Genomic DNA, 19788 nt, shown 5'->3' with positions numbered 1-19788 from the left:
GTTCTTTTGGAGTAGCCTCCTGCTTGTCACATGGAGGAAATTATGTGTTGCTGCTCACACTACATTACTGCTAATGGTCATCATATGCCTTGTTGCTAGTATTCGTGGTCATCATCTTCTTCTTTCCCTAAGGGCGTATCATTAGGAAAACAAATTTCCTAGTTTTGTAAATGAGCTTACTACATTGTTTTGCAGTAATCAAAGATATGGCGGTAGGCGGTGATACCTCCGGTATCTTGTACAAATTATTTCCCAAAGTAACAATAACAACATGAGGCCTTGACTCATACACAACATGTTGCTTCCACAAGTATGGTTGGCCTAATAATACATCACAAACATCGAGGGGAGCAACATCACATAATACCTCATCTGTGAAGGGCTTGATGTTGTATGGAAGGCGACACTGCTGGCTCATGTGAATATCCCGTCCTTAGTGAAGCCACCCGATGGTATACTGTTGGGGATGTGTTGTGGTCGATAAGCCTAGCGGCTTCACGACCTCTGCCGAAATGAGGTTCTTTTGGCTCCCGCTATCGAAAATGAACTATAGCGGGGAAACCTTTACCCACATCTGGGAGTGGAAGAGGCGCTCCTCCTCCTCTGGATCTTCGGGTTCCTCCTTCTGGATCTTTGTGGTGGCGATGGTGGCATTGGGCTCCACATCGATAATCTAATTCCCTTTGTCATTCCCCTTGTCAGGTTCTAACTCGGAGTCGGAACATGCATCTGCTTCCGAAGCCTTTAGCTCGGCCACCAGTGACTGCTTAGCCCGACACTCACTTGTGTTGTGAGTGGAGCTCTTATGCAACTCACACCACTTTCCTGTGTCCTTCTTTAGCTTCGTGGTGTTGTTCTTTGCATGTGGCTTTGGTGGGTTGTCCTGGGACACCTTGTCTTGGATGTGTCCTTTGTTGTGCAGTTTGGAGGCACCTTTCCCTTGCTTCAGATTTGCAGATCCAAAGTCTCACTTCTTTTATTTAAAATTCTGCTCGATCTTGACAGCGTATCGGTACGTCATGCAAGCGAGGAGATGTCCAGGAAATCCATCTCGTCTTGGATGTACCTATGTAGGTAGTCACGGTATTTGAGTACCAAATGTTGCTCAGAATCCTTGATACCCAACTTTGTGCAAAGGGTATGAAAAATATTGGTAAACTCTAGCATGTCTTGGTCCGTTCCCTGCCACCGCGTGGTCCACTTTATGTATTTATTCTCATAGCTTCTGAAAGGGTAGTACTGCTCCTTAATGGCAGCGCGAAATGAATTCCAAGTGGGTGTGGCTGAAAATAGTGAGGCCATACTTTCATCCTTCTACTCGCAATAGGTTTCCCTCCAGTCCTTGACGTAGGGGCAACTTTGAGAAGAGCGAAAGTAATCTTTTACCGCTTGGAAAAATCATGAAAAAAAATACCCTTCTAGAGGATTTAACCATTTATATACAATGTCTGCATCTATCTGACCCTCAAATATGGGAATGTCAAAGTTAACTTGTACCTTAAAGGGTGTGGCGCTTCCAGAGTAGCTGTTGGAAGTAGATGTGTCGCCCTTGGGTAGCCACTGAAAGATCTGGTAAAAGTTGTCCATCATCGCGTTTGTTTGTCACTCGAGGGCCTCTTCGAGCAATATTTTGATAGGATCTCCTGACCCCTCGTCTTTCTTTTCATCCACCATGGGAGGCCGTCAGGATGGAGAGAGTGTTGCTCATGTTGATGCTCATGTTGTCACTTCCTTGGTTGAGAGTGAGGTTGATGTAGTTAGCATTGTTGAGCTGAGTGATGTTGCTGCCATTGTTGCTTATGATGTGTTTCTGCTCATATTATATTGATGTTATTGATGGTTATTCTCATGTTGTTGTTGAGTTGAGTGTTTTTGCTATTGGTTGAGATTGGTGTTCATGGAGAGTGTATCGTTGCTACTCTTTGTTATGCATTCCAAAAGGAGTGAGAGTGTTTACTGCTTGATCTACTATGTAGCCCTTGGTTTTTCAGTAGAGTGTTGATGGTTTGATGTTTGTCCCTTTTCCATTAATGTCAAAGGGGGAGTAGATGATGAGTTTATATTTTCAGAGGTTGTTTGGATGGTTTAGCTAGGGTTTCCATCAATGCCAAAGGGGAAACTTGTTGGCATTGATGTTGTAATGTAGTGTTGATGATTTGCATTAATGTCAACCTAATGGCATGAGCTGTTGATATCTTATGATACAGAGGTACTTGGTTTATATATTGGTTACAGACCTTAGTTCAGTGGTTGCAGATGTTGGTGTAGGTATTTTTCTTCTATGTTGATGCCTTGGCAAGTTATGGAGCTGCTACATCTAGTTGACAATGTTGGAGACTGTCAAGTTATGTTTATGGTACTTGGTGTGTGTGTGTGGATGATATTGGCTTGTATGTCTTGTAGGGCCTATTATTGATTATTTGAAGGTTATGGAGGTATTGGAATAGTTGTGGAGAATTTTGATCACTTAAGTGATAGTGAAATTGATGGACGACATTCAAGTCAACCTAGTTTGACTTGTGATGATGATGAAGTTGCTACAATGGATTTTTGGGATGTTGCAGAGGCTACAGTGGCTTATGAGGGCTTACTAATGATGATCAACTAGTGGAGAAAGTTTGAGCCAGTTCTGAGTAGAGGAAAGATGATTTTGAGCATCCTTTGCCATAGTTGCTTGCATGACAATGTTATGGGAGCAACTAAATGCTCTAGTTGTTGGTAGGAAAGCCTATGGGAGAAACTGCGTAGTTCTACTCACATGGATCCTATGTTGTGGGAGCGACTGAGGCCTTTCAGGAAAATTCCTTTGTATTCCTCATGATCATCAGGGGTTTATTTGGTTTTCCAGCTTGTCTTGTTCGGGACTCATCATGTAAAGGTCAGAAAAAGGTTATTGTGCTTCTAGATGATGGTTAAAAGAGAATATTCATTAGTAAATGAAGTTAGTGGCTTGATTGAGTCAAGAAGCATTGAACCAAACCACTTTCAACATATGAACAAAGCTCTACTACATGATTGGAGTTAATTGATTTAATCGTCTTCAAAAAATATAAATATGTGGAGAAAGGTTGATCATTTTGTTGGTTCTCTTATATGAGAAAAGTGTCATAGTGTTTTGGAGAGTCATTAGTGAGGAGTGTGAACTTGCTGAAGCGGAATGTGCATGGATGTATAGTTGTAGTAGAGACAAAAATATGCATGGTTGAAGACTATTCATATGTGATAGGGCTACAATGGGTTTTGTTAATTCATTTGTGATTACAAGGGAAAATGATGTTTGAGTTTATATGATTGTGATAGATTGGTTATAGTAGTGTATCATGTTTTCATATGGAAATTATGTATTGCATTGTTGAGATTTTGCATCTAGTTTGCTTGCAAAAAATGTATTGAGGCTATGTGAGTTGAGAATGATGTATGAATGTGAGAGAGGAGTATGATTTGAGTTTGATTCAGTGATTGATGTTTTGTGCTATGAAGATATTGTTGTTGTGATGTTCATGTTGAGCAGATAAAGTGTTGCGGTTTGAAGATGCATGAAAGGTGAACCACATAGAGAAGTGTGGTGGGTGCTTCGGCAAAACAAGTATTGAGAACAAAATTCTTCATAAGTCCAATGGGTGTTGGAAAAGGCTTGTTGATGACATGGGTTTTTGTAGAGCCATAAATGAAGATCATAGTTCCTTTCATATAGTTTCCATATTGTACTCTCTATGTAATGATTTGCTTAACATATAATAAAATATATTGAGCAACATAGCAGTAGCAAGGGTGGTTTTTGTCCCGGAGGGGGGTTTTCCACCAGATATCCTATGTTCCTATGTGATGTGATGATTTGTGTCTCATTATGCATGTTCATTTAAAATTTTATGGCGCTCATGTGCTGATTCTAGATGAATTTGCATATTTAGATCTAATGCTTATTTTTAAGTGATGAATTAATTAATTTACTGGAGAAAAAGTTTAATCGTTGTGAAATTGTTATCACTACTTATTCACCCCCCTCTGTCAGTAGAGATCCTGTTTCCAAAAAGAGTAGTGCATCAAATGAATATATTTCATTTCAAACTCAAAATTTAACTCCCTCTTACATTGGAGGATAAGACATTCTCCACCTGTAAAGAATAAGTCGTCAACATGTAATACCAAATTCAAAGGCATATCTTAGATCATTTTGAAGAAGAGAGTTGGATCAACATTGCTCCTAGTAAAACCAAGCTTCATCAAGAAGCTATCAATGTAGGCATACCAAGCTCTTAGGGCTTGATTTAACCCATAAAGATATTTCTTTAGTCTACACACATGAGTTTTTCGATCATGTACTTCAAAGCAATGTGGTTTCTCCACAAATACTTCTTCCTTGAGGAAGCCATGCAGAAATGAAGTTTTCACATCCATTTGATGAAGAGTCCATCCCTAGCTAACAACTAGAGCCATAATAGCTTGGATGGTAGTATACTGGGAAATAGGTGCAAAAATCTCATCATAGTCTATTACCTAATCTGAGAGAAACCTCTAGCCACAAATATAGCTTTATATTTTTCAATACTACCATACACACCATGTTTAATTGTATATATCCATTTAGAAGCCACAACAGACTTATCTTTGGTCTTGGAACTACTTCCCACATATCATTACGTATGATGGAGTCATATTCTTCGACCATTTCATCTTTCCATACTAATGTTTCACTGGTTCTTCAAAAGTGATTGGTTCAACATGAATAATGTTGCTAATGGCTAGGCCATATCCTTAGAACTTACATGGTTTCTTTCTTTCTATGAAGGTTCCTCTGGGGGCATCATGTCTATTAGCATCTTGTATGATGTCACAAATCCATAATGGTCTCTTTCTAGCATGAGGATCACATGGAAGAGGATCCAAGGGGTCTATGGCCTCCATGGGTTCATCAAACAAGATCAGGATTAGGCTCAAGATCTTCTTGAATTTCAAAGGGATCATCTTGTCTATCAACATTAGCAGGAGGAAGAGGAGTGTCTCTTGCCTTTCTAAGAGTTTCATCTACATCAAATGTTACATCCTTTTTAAACTCTATAGTTCTTTGATGATGTATGCATATTATGTAAGATTTAGAATTTTCACAATAACCAACAAAAATACCTTTCTTACCTGAAGCTTCCAACTTGTTCCTCTTTTCCTTTGGCACATGAAAATAGACAGGGCAACCAAAAATCCTCAAGTGCCCAAGCTCAGGATTTTCACCAATGAATAGTTATTCAGGAGTCTTGTTGTTTAAGGCTCGGTCTGGAGATCTATTTTGGACATAGACAACAATGTTAACAACTTCTCCCCATAGAAACTTTGGTAGCTTTTGATTATGCAACATAACTTTGACTACTTTCATGATAATTCTGTTCTTTCTTTTAGCCACACCATTTTTTTCTAGGTTATATGGTACCATGGTCTCTTTTTTTATTCCATATTCTTTGCAAAAGTCATTGAAATCATTTGAAGTGAACTCTCGTCCATTGTTAGATCTGAAGATTTTAATCCGCTTTCGAATTTGTTTTTCTACCAGAGATTTGAAGTTTTTGAACATGTTAAATGCTTGAATTTTGTTTTTCAAAAATAAAATCCATGTCTTTCGAGCAAAATCATCCATAAAGATTATATAATATAAGTAGCCACCAAGAGAAGTTATAGGCATAGGTACACATAAATTAGAATGTATAAGATGAAGTACCTAAATGGTTTTTCTTTTGCTTAAAGGGAATGGTCCCTTTACATGTTTTCCACTTGTATAAGTTTTAACCCTGTACATAAATTACATGCAAACAGATTATTCAAACAGAAAAAATATAAAATGACGAGAACATAAAACAAATATATATAGTGGATTTCCTTTGGATCCCAAAACCAGGACTACCAGATTGATTTTTCATTATATGCCTTTCAATTTTACAATACACATATATGCATGTCGAAGCATTCATAAACCCCAATCCATTAACCTTGGATTAGAACATAACCATAGTTCCCTTAACTGGATCTACAAATTACCATGGGAAGAAAATCATCATATGCGAAAATCATGCGCAAAACCGCCCAAAACAAATTTCTAGGGTGCTACCTCGGACCCCAAAAAATTTGTTCCAGGGCTAGTCGTGGAAAGAATATAACACATACCTAACAACTTGCACACCCTTGGCAGACCCCATCATGATTGCTCTAATCTAGGGAATTCTAAAAACCATCTTTCTCAAATGAGGTAATGCTTTATAGTGCAGATGAGAGAACCTTCAGTGCCAAAGTTCACATTGATGATTGTTGTCATGAATCAGTGCATGGATTGGTCTTCCATTGAATTTATAAATACCTTCAAACATCAATCCCAGAGTGAAGGCATCTCTCATACTAGATCTCATTGGCCAAGTGAGAACTTTTCCATTTATGAAAGCAAGTTTCATTCCTTTGTCTTTTAAGGAAAATATACATACACGATTCTTTTTCAAACTAGGTACATACAAAACATCTTGAAGAGGTATAGTTTTACCTTAATCCAGATGAAAAGAAATAGAACCAAATCCCTTTATAGGATATGTAGAGTTATCACCAAGAATGATTTTCAGATCTGTCTCCCTCTCAACCAAATTTGAGAGAAATTTTAATAACCAGTAAAGTGCCTTGAAGCACCACTATCAACCAAACAATTGTCACAAGAATTGTAGGAAAGGAAATAGAAAAGAAAAAACAAGAAAGTATTGTGATTGTGTTTCAGTTGCATTATTATCATACATTGGGTTCCTTGAACTCTTGGAAGAATGGTAGAAAACAACATGAGTTTCTCTTCTTCTTCTATAATTAGATATGAAATTTTCATTATGATTGTTGTAGTTGTATCTCAATGCTCTTCTATTTTCTGGACAATCACGAGTATAGTGGCCATGCTTATGGAAATTGTAGCATTAAACGTTTGATAAGTCTTGTTCCATATATAGGAACTGTTGGATCTAGGAGCATGATTTCTTGAAAAGTGATGACCTTTTTTCCCTTCTGCTTCTTGCCTTGGACAACAAATGTAGTAGGTTCTCCCTCTTCATGCTTGGGAATTCTTCCTCTGGAAATCATTTTGACCTCTTCTTGACTGCACTTTCCTAGGAGCTCATCAAATGTGGAAACTTATCATTGTTGCTAATGGTAGTAATAAAAGTTTCCCAAGTTGGAGAAAGATCTCCAAGTGTAATCAACATCAACTCTTTATCAGATATAATTTCACCAACAATTGACAACCGATCCCCTATTTTTGATATCCTTGTGAAGTATGCTTGAATGGTCTCTCCATTGTTCATCTTAATGTCCTTGAGATGATTCTTCAAAGCAAGGATTTGACTCAAGTTACTTGATACATTCTAATAAGCTTGTCATACATTTCCTTAGATTTCTTAAACTTGGAGACGTAAGTGATGAGATTGTCTCCAAGAGAATCATGGATAATATTCTTTGGTTTTAATTCTCCCTTCTTGAATCTAGCCTTGATAAAAAGATTCGAATTTTCTAGTGGTTCTGCTACCTCGCCTTCCACATATTTTAGTACATCATGTTCTTCAAGAGTAATATCCAATCTTACCTTTCATGGACCAAAATTCAAAGCATCATTCACCTTCTCTTCATTCTTGAAGTAAGAAGAATACTTCTTGATAAAGTCAAACAAATTTTAGCAGCAAGTAAGATTTATTTAAAGTAATTTTTTTTCAAAAGGAGTAATAGCTCTTATCTTCTTGGATAACAAATTTTAGCAGTAAGTAAGGTCTTTTCAAAGTAAAATTTTTGCAAAGGAGTGTTAGCTCTTATCTTCTTGGGCAACAAATTTCAGCGATAAGTAAGATCTCTTTGAAGTAAAATTTATGCAAAGGAGTGGTAGCTTTTATCTTCTTGGGATTGTCTCACCAAAACTTTGATACCATGTTGAAATTCTGATGTTCTATGCTAAAACAATTACATATTCCAAAAACTTCTTTCTGCTGCAATATCAGTTAACTAATTATAGATAGAACATAAACCAATTGCACAATAGAAGACAACCAAGAACAAAATGAGACACAAATAACTTAGGTCCAATGACCAAGGCAAAACCTAATGAGGAAAGCCCAACTAGATTCTTCTTTTATAAGATATCAATTCTTCAGTAAGGATATAGAGTACAATGAAAGATCAAAAGAGTGAGTAAGTTCACCCAAATCTAAACAAGTTGTAGCATGAAGATCACTGGTAGTAGTAGTATATGCAAACACTGAATCAACCTTCCTTTCAACTGTATCAACACTGAAACACTAAAGCAATGAATCAACCTTGTCTCACCAAGTTCTTCTCTTACTCTCCAATTCCCTCTCTATCACAATCTTCTTCAAGTCTCTCCAACTCTCTCTCTCTCTCTCTCTCAAGTTCGAATTCTTCTTTCATTTTTCATAAGTAGTAGTAGTCAGGTGAGAAGACATGAGACACATATATAGGAGGAGAAACGAACTCTGTCATAAAGGAGGAGCAATACACATGTCTTGGAAGAGTAACATATACCATTTAGGGGAGTGTAGATCATGGCATTAAGGAGAGAAACACATGCCTTAGTAATTTATGCCATTAAGAGAGGTGTGCATGCTTTGGTTAAGGAGAGTGTAACATATGCATTAAAGAGAGCGTAAGAGGAAATTTTTATGACAAACCTTTAATGAGTGTAAGAGGAATATGCCATGTCTTTAGTGAGTGCATAAGAGAGAGTGCAACTTATCAGAGAGAGAGAGAGAGAGAGAGAGAGAGAGAGAGAGAGAGAGAGCCATGTGAGTCATCAAGGAGAGAGGTGCGAAGTGATTGAGGTGATGAAGCTAAGGTGACTTGTAATTCCTTTTAATAATAATATCATAATATCATAAAGGATAATAATAATTATAATAATAATGTTGATGATTAAGTTGAGATTGAACTATTAGGATTGACTAATGATAAGTTAATATTTTCCTTCAACTATATTTTATTACCAATTGATGCAAGGCGATTTACTATTTTTGGAAAGTCATACTTGAGATGCAAGACACGACTTTCTATTTTTAGAAAGTCACTCCAAAATTGTTAGAAATGCGATTTTATTTAAGGAAATTCATCCTTGAGCCGTCAATTTTCAACAATTCCCCCCTTTACATAGGCTATATTCCACATGAATATCATGGATTCTCATAAACCTACCCATGGTATTTTAGTTCAAAGTTATTTTTTATTTTAAGATAGGGTTATTTTTATTTTATTTTGAGAGAGTCAAAATGTTTAAAGGACATTACAACATCTCTACCATACTGAGGGCCTCTTGCTCAATTATCAATGTTATGCATATCACATTAAATATTAAATTGAATTTTTTTATCAAAGATATCACACAAAAATTACATATTATGTATTACCATAATTTAATAAGATCAAAATAAAAATCTTTCCATATATAGAAATGTAAAATTTATATAAATATAAATAATATTATTAAGAACCAATATACATTTATTTTAAATCTAAATCTACTAAACATAAAAAACTATTAAATCTCGAGAGATACAAATCTTTCTTTTACATTTAAAAAACATTGATCCTCTAAATATATACCAATTTAATAACAATTTAAAAAAAATCAACTTTTATTTTATAAATATAAAATTAAATACTAATTAATTTAAGATAAAAATTAAAAAATTCAACTGGTTTTTATTTTATTAGAGACAGAATAACAAAGTTGCATTTACTAATTAAAATATAATTTTCCATTATTCAAAATATATTTATATATAAATAAATTCAACATAATTTTTTTTAATATATTTAAATTATACATTTCCCACAATTAATATTTATAATTTAAACAAATTCCTTAAATTTAAAAATTATGTTTCGGATAAAAACAAATTTAAAAACATAATTAAAAAATCAAATATTTAAATTACACTAAAACTATAATCATATCCCTCCAAAAACCAAATTCATCACGACCTTTTATTACCCACCGACTTAAGATATTCAAATACTACTATCCACTTATGGCCCATAGTTTTTAAAATAAAAGAAAATAATAGGCTTGGATGTCAAAAGGCAAGGTTGAATTATTGTTAGATTGTACTAATTATCTAAAATATGTAAATGGGATTGACAAAGAACAATCCTTCATAAAAAAGAGGGCATATTTTTAAAAGATTTCGATGACAACTTATACAATTAAGTTCAATTTTAATTCAATCTCTATTCATAACATAAAATATTTAATCAGCTTTTTAGATATTACAACCAAATCTCAAAGATTGCAATCTATTTGATTTGATTTTATAATGTATAAGGAGGCCCCACAAAAACATATTCTATACACATATGTCAAGCACATTTTGCATAGAAATTGATATTTGTGACATGTAATTACTTAATATAGGTCATAAAATTTTAAGCATATCAATCAAATCAAGGCTAAAGATTATAGAAGTTATCCATGGTTCATAGGGTAGGGTATTGATATTCATGTTTTATATTTTACCTTCTTAAAAATGATTATAAAAATTATGTAAGTTGCACGGTATTAAGATCCATGCTTCACAGGGTGGGGTATTGATATTTATGTTATATATTTTACATTTTTAATTATTAATGTAGAAGTATATAAAGTTTTGATTATTAATATTAAAGTGTATAAAGTTTTAATTAATTTCGAGGGCTAATTTAATTAATTGATATTATTAACACGATAATTTATCAAATGAGAATTAAATAGAGTTTTCATTTTTTTTAAGGGTAGCAAAAAAAACATTAGATTTTGAAAAGTATTGATTTACAGTACATTTTTTTAGCATATTATATATATATATATATATATATATATATTTTTAATGTTAGTGAATTTCATGTTAGTTTAAGTGTTGATGCTTTTTTTGGGCTTATTTTTGACGCTTTAAATTTTTTGATATATTAAGTAGGGATAATTTTTTTTAAAAGTTGTTGATTTTAATGGGCATTTTGAAAAACATCAACCCTTTTTTTTGGCACATTTTTGACACTTAATTATTATTATTATTATTATTATTTTATTTTATTTTTATGTGCACTTTTTTTTTTTACTTAGCCATTTAAATTAAAAAAAAATCATATATATAACACATTAAAAATAATAAATGAAATTGCACTGCCACCCTCACCCTGCAACCCCTTGGTGGTTGGCTGGGGATGGCAGGCCGATTCTGGAATTGGCTTGCTACCCCTGCCCAGAGGCCAAGAGGAATCAGCTAGCCACCCCCGCCTAGCCACCAAGGGGCCATGGGGCAAGGGTGGCAAGCCGATTTTATTTATTATTTATTAGTGTGAAATATCTATATATATATATATATATATATATATATATATATATATATATATATATATATAAGTTTTATGAAAATTCAAACACACACACATATCTATATATATATATATATATATATAGGTTTGAATTTTCATTGTTTTATGGGTTAATTTTGGTTATTTAAAATAAAATTGTTTATTTTTTTGGTTTTTTCTTTGTTTTTTATAAAAAAAAAATTATATTTGATTTTATTATTATTATTATTATTTTTTTGTGAATTTTTCTTTTTCCTTTTCCAATGTTTTAATTTAATTTAATTTTACTTATTATTATTGTTATTTTTTGGGTTCTGATTTATTTTATTTTTAATTTTTGTTTTGTTTTACTTTCTAATTTTATTGATTGATTGATTTATTTATTATTGTAGGGGTTGTGCCGATGTTCAACTACCAATCGACCCCAATATGTGTCAATTTGATAGTTGATTTTCCAGCTTTCATTACAATGAATCAAGTTTGCCTCCACTATGTGTTAATTTCATGGTCAATTGTAATGTGTCAAGCACACCCCCATTATCTGTCAATTTTTTTCACGGAGAAAAAAAATCGCTGCATTTTTATTTAAAAAAGTAGTACATTAGCACAAATTACATAGATATACTAGGGATAAGAGTTCCCGATGATCACCATTAAGATACAACAAAATAAAATAACTGAATAACCTGATTAAGACAAAACAGAGGACCATGAAAGCTAGCTGACAGACAGCTCCGCATACTACCTGCTACAATCATACAAGAAAAGGTAAAAAAAACAACAATCTCATACTCCCCCAATCAAAGGGAGAAAAACACAACATGGCTTAGAGAATCATTAATCAACAACTTATATTGAACATAGGAACCAAAGAGCATCCTTGCTTGGAAAAGTGGTCTACCACTGAATTCTACTCACAGTAAATATGTGAGAAGGAAATTCTCCTGAAGGACATCTTCAGATCACGAATAAGAAACATCCAATGGTGAAGCTGAGGAGGAAAAAAGGAAGAAACGCCCCTGGCCCAATTGATAACAATATGGGAGTCCCCATAGATGTCAACTTCCTCAATGTCTAGCCAAGAAGCACAATGACCACAATGCCAACAATTTCGCCCTACAATTAGAACCAACCCCATTGAACCAAGAGAAATGGTAGGAGAGCCCCCGATCAAGGACAATGAACACTCCGCAACCACACTGAACATCTTGTGAAGCTCCATTGAAAAAGGAAACAGGGGAAGACATTCCAAACTCATGCTTAAAATAGGTTCTCGAAGTTCGCTTGAGGCACCAAGGGCCTATTTTTGAGATGTAGGCCTGAATTCTAATGCAGGTAAGACTCACATCCATAATTGACTCTTGGAAAACACAAGCATTTCTATTCCTCCAAATTCCATAGAGGATATACAATGGAAGCGAACCATACTCATGCTTCTTCTTGAACTAGAAAGATAAATAATCACTATTAGAGGTTCTGGCCATTGACGAACTCAGGTTAAAGTAAAGGGAGACCTCCTGCTAGAACTCAACAATAAAATGATAGATCAGAAAGAGGTGTAAGACATCCTCCTCAGCCTTCCCACACATCAGGAAAATGCCAGGACCTGTGAATCCTCTTTTGGAGAGGTTCTCCCATGTTAAAATTTTGTTCATATATACCAGCTAAGTAAAACATTTGAGTTTAAGGGAAGCCTCCCAAATCCACATCTTAGACAACCATAGAGGCTAGAAAGCATAACCCTGCTTTAGAGAGATGTAAGAGTACACCTCTTTGACCAAGATGCTTCCATTAATATCCTTTCCACCCCACACAAGACGATCCAGTCTGTTAGTCAAAACAACCCCTGCTTGACATAGATTGAACCTATAATGTTCCCATTCTGCTTCCAGTCAAGATGGAAGGTGGAGGTCTGAAGAACTAGGCCATGAGGGAGAGGAAAGGGAAGAAAAAACACCAGGGGCAATATGTACCATATAGTATCTACCCTATTTCATGGAAAAACTGTAATGCATTTACTGAGAGGAGATGTCCCTCGGTCATACCTTTTATAGCATCAAGGCCAATGGTGACCCTGTCTCCCCTACCAACTTCCCACCTCAAGTTAGCGCATAACCAAATTTTAGCCTTCATCAAACTGTGCCAAATGAAGGATGCTTGCTTTTTTCAGAAGCACCAGAGAAAATCCAATCTTCCAAATTAGAGTTGTAAATATATTTGTCTTTAATAATCTGATGCCATATACCATCACCTGTAAGAGCCCTCTAGATATTTTTTGTGAGAAGGGAAAGGTTGAATATTTGAGAATCACGAATGCCCCATCCCCCATCATCCACGTCCCTTGTGAGAGATTTTAGGCTGGCCAGATGAAATTTTTTCCCCTTTCCAACTCTGCTCCATAAGAAATCATCAATAATGGCATCAATTTTGTGGATGACAACCTTTGGTAGGTGGAACAGGTGCAACTAGTAAACTGATATGCCTTGTAAGACAACTTTAACCATCACAAGCTGACCTCCTAAGGATATCTTTTTATGCTCCCACAAGCCCAATTTGTGCTTGAACTTATTAATAAGCCAGTCCCAATCGTGGTTCCAATATTGGTTTTGTTTTATATTGAAACTCAAATACTTGAAACCATCCGAGAGATATCGGGCATTGACACCGAAAAGATTGGAAATCGCCTCAGTAGTCCTCACATCCACCTTGTTAGATATCAGTTCAAATTTGTCACAATTCATGAAGATACCAGAGGCTTTACCAAAATTAGACAAAATGTGATGAAAATCCTACCATTCTTGAATTTGGGCATGTCCAAGACAAAGAAGGTCATCCAAAAACATGAGGTGGGTGGATCTTGTGCTTCTAGACACTCTGCAACCCTCGATAAAACCATTTGTCATTTCTTCATTGATGCCCCTACTTAGCCCATCTACAACCAAGATGAATAGAAGATGAGAGAGCGCACATCCTTGGTGTAGGCCTTAGGATATTTTAAAGAAATATCTTGATTTTCCATTAATCAGAATAACCAAGTTTGCAGAGGATACACAATCCATAATCCATGTAGAATGCCTTCTCTCTAGGCCTATCTTGTGAAGAATCAATCATAGAAGGTCCCAATCAATCATATCATATGCTTTGATCAAATCTATTTTCATGAGGTACACCTCCATATTTCAGGTTTTGATTGAGTGGATTCATTCTTGCGTAATTGGCACTACATCTTCTATCTGTCTATTTGGAAGGAATCCAAATTTCTCAAGAGAAATGTGAGGAGAAATAATATTTTTGAATCTATTAGATAATAATTTGGAGATAATTTTATAGATTGAATTACACAATGAAATAGGTCTGAATTCTTTGAAAGAAGAAGTGTTTTTAGATTTAGGGATCAAAGAGATGAAAGTAGCATTGAATGCACCTGATATATGGCTTGTCCTTCATGATTCTCTTCCATTTGTACCAGATCAGATCCCATAATGTCAAAAAAGTGAATGAAAAATTCAATTGGCCAGCCATCAAGGGCGAGACTTTTATCTTTCACCATGGATTTCATAATTGTGAATAATTCCTCTTGCATGACTAGATCATCCAATAGATCAGTGGCCTCAGGATCCACCACACAAGGGAAGCGATTTGCAATCTCCATTTGTGCTTCCGCATTATCCAACTGTGAGGCAGAGTATAGGACTTTAAAATAGCGCCTAGCCTCCCTTCGGATGTCCTGTTGTGATGTGAGCATATTATTCTGACTTTTTATGATGTTCCAGATATAGTTTGTCTGCTTTATTTTCGAAGCCATCCTATGGAAAAAGCGAATGATTTTATCGCGACCAACAACCCAAGAAATTATTCTTTCATTCTCCAATGATCTTCTTTAAATTTTAATAATTTGTCTCTTTTTGCAGATAGTTCAGTGATCACTCTCTTTGTATACTCTTCAAAACAATTGGGGTTTGTAATACTAGTCATTTATGCAATTGTTTGATCGATGAGGGCCAACTCCCTGTTATGCTCCGATTTCCTCTTTATGATCCATTGTATGACCATAGATTTCAGTCTTTTCAGCTTGAAAGTTAATTTTTCGATGTGATGTTCTGTGCAATACTCCAAAGGTTGGGACCAAGAATTTTTAACCAAATCTGCAAAATCATTTTCTTTGAGCCACATATGATTGAATTTAAAAGGTATGCCCTTCGTCTCAGATTCCCCATTCCACTCTAGGACTATGGCTTCATGGTCAGAGATGTTTATAAAGAAATACCTTGATTTCAACTCTTTCCATCCTTCATATATTGATAGATTGACAAGAAAGTGGTCAAGTCTCTTTATTATTCCTGTTACACAGTAATTTGTCACCATTTGTCACCGTCCCTGTTACCCCTTTCCCGCACTTTGGAGGACTCATTCCGGGACCTGTGAGAAGTGACATAACTTGAAAACACTTGCATTATGTTCCCCTAAGTATGGACTTCATATGCCTTGAAGACATCTCCTGCAGAATATCCTTAAAAAGTCCCCTTTTTCCATTAGCGCGGATCCACAGTGTATTACCCGCGCCAATGGGGGAAATCCTCCAAAGAGGGCATGCCAGTTGGCGCTCTATCTCATAGTTATACCCGCACCAACCGAGTTTTGGAAATCTTTTTAACAAACACACGCCTGAAGGTTTTTTCCTTTCGACTCATGAAGCTTTTTAAGGATAATGCCAATCTCATGGATGTCGAGATTCATCGTATCTCCCTTTCCTCTATCCATAATAACTTTTCGAGGATAATGCCAATCCAATGGATGTCTTGATTCATTGTATCTCTTCCTCCTCCTCCATCTATAAAAGCTTGTTATGTTGCATTTGACAAGCTAGTTTTGAGCATAGGGAGAATTATACTGTCAGAAGTCTGAGAGATTGCTGTGAGAGTCTTCTTTGCATTCATAATCAAAGAGAGAGAGGCTTGTTCCCAATCTCGACAAGCTTTGCAAGACATATGTAGCTGATCACCCAGCCAAAGGAGGATTTGACATCAGAACTATGGTTGTATTCTCCTTTGTTGATTATCAATAATAGATGACTATCATTATGGTTCCATTCTAGTTGTTCATTGTGATGATGTTTGAGTTATATCTTTTCTGACCGACATATAATTGCATCTATTGGATTTTATGCTTGTATTCGTGTCATTCTTTGCATGTGCAGGTGTCCATTCACGGAGATTGTGAGGATCGTGACCTGCCGGAGCAAAGGAACGGGAGTGTCAACTCTTCTACAACACTGGCGTTGGAATCCAAGTAGGCTCTCATAATCCACCTTTAATTTGCAATTAGGAACTTGCGTGATAGTATTGTTTGATTGTTGCTAGACCCATTTTGGGCTAGTGGGGATCGCCTCTGTCCACAAAGGGGATTTACCTCTCTAACAATTTGGCGACTTCGCTGGGGAGGAGCTATTTGTTGTTTGATTCGTAAACTTTGGACGGAGCCTGAAGTACGGTTAGGTAGCCTTCGAAACGATATTGCTCTGCATTAGCAAAGTAGATCAACGCCACTTCAGTCAATCTCCGGTTTGGTTTACGAACCAAACAACTTGGAGTTTGTCTTGCACCTTGGTTTTCTCTTGTTTTGCCTGCTTAGATAAGTTTTCTGGGTTGAATTTTTAAGTTGTCTCTTGCTGCCTGGTCTGTCTGGATACTGTTGATCAAGCCGTGGACTGCTTGTTTTTATTTTTAAGCTAGCAAACTTGATTAGCGCGATTTTTTCCCTGACAGTCGCGCCAGTGGGCGCATGTTGCACAAAAGCAACTCGCGCTAATCCCTTAAAAGCGCGAGTTACAGCCTGACAGTCGCGCCAGGCCTGTGAACTTTTCCAGTTTGCTTGTTTGGAAGCCTTCTGAGCTTGGATTTCTGTCTTGTCACATTTTTTTCAACTACTGGAGTGTGTCAGAGCTTTGTTTGACTGGTTTTTGACCTTCATCCTTCGGGTGTTTGCCTCTTTCCATCGATTTCATATTCCAGCCCTAGGGCATCTAGTGGCTTTGTGCATCGAGCCTTCCGTGGGAGTTTTTGGTTCTTTGATTGTCCAGTCGACTTCTTGGCTACTTTTTGCACTTGTCTAGTGGTTGTCAAAACTTTTTATTGTGTTCTTTGAGCAATTTACCTCTTTTTCGTTTAGATTTCGCTTGGCTTCGTTTGGGCTTAGATTACATAGCTCATTGAGGTTTTTGTGATTTTTCTTGGTTTGAAAGATTGTCTTAGTGTTTCAGGGACTTGATTGTGTTTTCATTGAGTGAAATTTGCCTTTTTACTCTTTGTTATTATCTCTCAAAATTTGTTTAGTGCATTTTGCCATCGAAAAGAAAACGAACAATCTCTTTTGCATTGCATTAGTTAATGGAAATTAGAGTTTTTCATTGTTATTAGCGATTAGTCACTTAAAAAAAAAAAGTTTCGTTTATTGCCATTAGCTGCATTAGAGTCATTGTTGATTGTTTTATGATCATTTTGTTTGATTGAAAGATCTCAACTCTCTCGTAGTTAGCATTCATCGAATGAAATGATATATTTTGGCATATAGCTTGCATTTAGGAAATTGTGAGAGATTACATACGGTAGGACCTGGAAACTGAAACCTAATCAAAGATCAACTGTAAAATGAACTGAATGAATCTAAAAACACATTGGAACTTAATGCATACATCTAGAGGTCTAGGCTAGAGATGTGTTCCGGCGTCATTAAACCTAGTCACTATTGTTTCACATCATGGTTGGGTGATTCCTCCTTTTGTGACTCGATAGTGTTCTAGCACGGATTTGTGCTCCCACGTACCGTTGAGTATATGTGGAGACCCCACTAGGTTATCATCCTTTATCCACAAGAAGCCGTGTCTGCCGCCTTACAAGCCGTAATGCACTGAACACAACATTCAGGAAGATTGATTGCCGTACGGGAAGTCCTTGGTTTTCATATGATTGACAAGGTGTATATGCAGTTTTACGGATTGTCTGGTAAACCATTTGCCTAGTTCTCCAGAGTAGTCACTTTTGATCCTTTTCGGACTCCCTAAAAGAAAGGCTCACTTGAGCATTTGTCACTTCGGGCTCACTAAACATTCGAAGGATACTAGAGTCATCTTTTTGTCCTTTTCTCGACTCTTAAAACATGAAAAGGTCAAGTTCAGTTCCTTTGTCTTAAAATTTATTAGGCCGCGATTCACATTTACCCGGTTAGATCTTGTTTGCGTTAGTTTGAGTAGGGCCCTTTCTCGTTAGCTTCCCTAGGATTTTGTGAAGTTTTCATCTTGGCGGAATTACCAATTTCGTCTTCATCCTTTGCTGAGATACCGGTTGTGAGTGATACTCTTCCTGTTATTTCGAGTATACAACCGATTAATTCTCGTGCTCCAGGCGACGAGACTTACGAATTTCATTGGAACCCCGTTTGGGAACCTTCTGAAGACGGTATCCCTTTTTGGGAATACACTTCCCCTCGTGTTTTGGCCCCACTATTTTCTTCCGATATGGAGGAAGTATCCCCTACTTCGACTGAATAATTCGTTGCGATGAGCGGTGAAATTCCCACCGCAACGGAACCTATACCTGTTAGTAGCACCCCTACTACTGGGAGACTACCTCCAGGCTACAAAGCATTAAAGGATGTTATATCTTCTAGGACTCCCTCCACGAGTTCTATTTGGTCACAACTCGCCTTTCCCACCACGGAGCCTTTTACTCCACAAAGTCGTGGTACGTCTGTTACCTCAATCCCAACCATTCCAATGGTATGTGTAGCTTCTTCGACACCCATTTTCAGTGGTCCTTCAGCCTCTATATTCGGAGTCATTGATCCTACGTCAAACGTCCCAGGAGAGGGACCATACAACCAATATTTACGACATCTTGGTAGGCCTTTGTCGTCTCAACCAACTGTTGAGATTTCAGTCCCATTGTCAATTGATTGGGGCCCCACCTATTATCATGGTGGCCAAGAATCGTCTGGGCAACCCCAAGGGCCACCTAATCAATACCAACAGTCTTACACAGGGCAACCTGGGAGCCAACAAGGACAACCCTTCCAGGGACAACCTTTGGCCTCTGGTGGTCCGTCTTTCACCTCTTATGATCAATCTTTTGGTAACCCAGGTCAATCTTCTGTTCAACAAGGCCAGCCTGGTATCCAACAAGGTTACCCTACTAGACAAATTGGTCAATCGTGTGTTCACCCAAACCATCCTAATGTCCAGTATGGTCCAACATCTGGACAAGCTGGTCAATCGTATGGTCAACCCACTGTCCAGCATAGTCAAGCACCTGGGTAAGTCGACCAGCCTCAAATCCAATCAGGCCAACTAACTGCCCAGCCCACTCGGCCATCTGGTCCGTCAGGACAACCCTCAGTTGTGCAACAACAACTCCACCCCCAGGAAGTACAACCTTCTGG

This window comes from Pinus tabuliformis, chromosome J (genome assembly GCF_031772625.1).
Source record: "Pinus tabuliformis cultivar Carrire ecotype Pingquan chromosome J, CPIR1, whole genome shotgun sequence".
Classification (NCBI taxonomy): domain Eukaryota; kingdom Viridiplantae; phylum Streptophyta; class Pinopsida; order Pinales; family Pinaceae; genus Pinus; species Pinus tabuliformis.
The sequence above is the reverse complement of the archived record's forward strand: the minus strand, read 5'-3'. Positions refer to the sequence as shown.